Source organism: Corvus brachyrhynchos, unplaced genomic scaffold, assembly GCF_000691975.1.
Source record: "Corvus brachyrhynchos isolate BGI_N302 unplaced genomic scaffold, ASM69197v1 scaffold72, whole genome shotgun sequence".
Taxonomy (NCBI): Eukaryota; Metazoa; Chordata; class Aves; order Passeriformes; family Corvidae; genus Corvus; species Corvus brachyrhynchos.
The window spans coordinates 61,234-62,562 of record NW_008236763.1 but is presented as its reverse complement, the minus strand read 5'-3'; positions in this window follow the sequence as shown (position 1 = coordinate 62,562).

Sequence of the window (1,329 nt, the reverse complement as noted above, 5' to 3'; positions counted from 1 at the left end):
TCGCTCGTTCCTCCCAGCAGCTCCCTGCACTCCTCGGCTTTTCCAGGGCTGCTGGGGTTTCCCCTTCCCACGAGGTGATGGTGGGAGGTGAGGGCTGTTTTGGGGTGTTTCTGGAAAGCCCTGTTTGTGCTGTTTACATCTGGGCTCAGCCCCGTGCTCTGTGGCACCCTGAGGGGCAACTGCTTTGGCAGAGCTCTCCCGCCCTGACATCCAGCTCCTCTTCCCCTTCCCTGATGGGATAAAACCACCACAGTTTGCCCTTTCCCGGGATGAGCTGAGTTGAGTAGACTGAGGAAGGACATTGCCCACAGCTTTTTCCTGTCTCCCCAAAGCCCCCCCGAGTGGTGACAGCTGTGGTTCATCTTTACTCCCCATCCTTTCCCCAAACGTTGTCCCCATTTGCAGTATCCTGCTTCCCTTCCCTTCCCACACCGATCTGTTCAGCCTGTGGCACCCCCGGGCTCTACCCAAGGCTGCTGTGCTGGAGCTGCTGCATGGCCCAGGTACAGGAAGCAACCCCTGCCTGCCAGGGATCGTGGGCTCCTCCAGCTCTGTGCACCAGGCTCCTGCATCCCATTTCAGGAAGCGCCAACTTCTGCCTGGGCAACATTTTTGGGGCGCTAAAGAGGATGCAGAGAGAAAAATGTGGGGCTGCAGCCTAAAGCACTGTGTTATGAACAGGGGTGCTCGTTCTGCTGATAATGGAGAAGGGGATCCCCCGTGTCTCCCCAGCATGGCAGCAGCACCTGTGTGGACACGACCTTGTCCCAGAGTGTTTTCCTCCAGGAAATGTAACTGAGGGAGGTACAAGGGTGGAAGGTGCTTGTGGGCAGGAGGGACTGCAGGGCAAGTCTGGGATGGGCAGGAATGAGGGCTGGCTCAGTGAGGCAGGTGAGGGCTGGCTGTGGTTAAGGGTGGTTAACCCCCACACCATGGGACTGCAGTGTGAGGCCAGGAGTGGTGACAAGCTGGAAAAGGGACATCCTGAATCCAGCACGGGGGTCCCTGAGCTGTGAGGCTGAGCTACAAGCTGGGTCCCTGCTGGGTGTCTGACGTAATTGTGACATACACGGCAATGTGGAGCCACGGGGACAATCCCACGGCGCCCTCTGGAAAATACACGCCCAAAAAAGGCTGCACGGAGTGCAGAGAGGGGTCGCAGGCGGGATTTATCTCAGCAGTCCCAGTTCCACAGACGTTCCCGACTCGGGTTATCCCCGCGCCGGCTGCGAAGGACGGGGCAGTGCTGCCCTCGCGTGGCCGCGGCGGCACCGCACAGCGCCCGGGGCCGGGGGCCGCGGGCCCGGGGGTCCCCCAAAACCCCGCTCC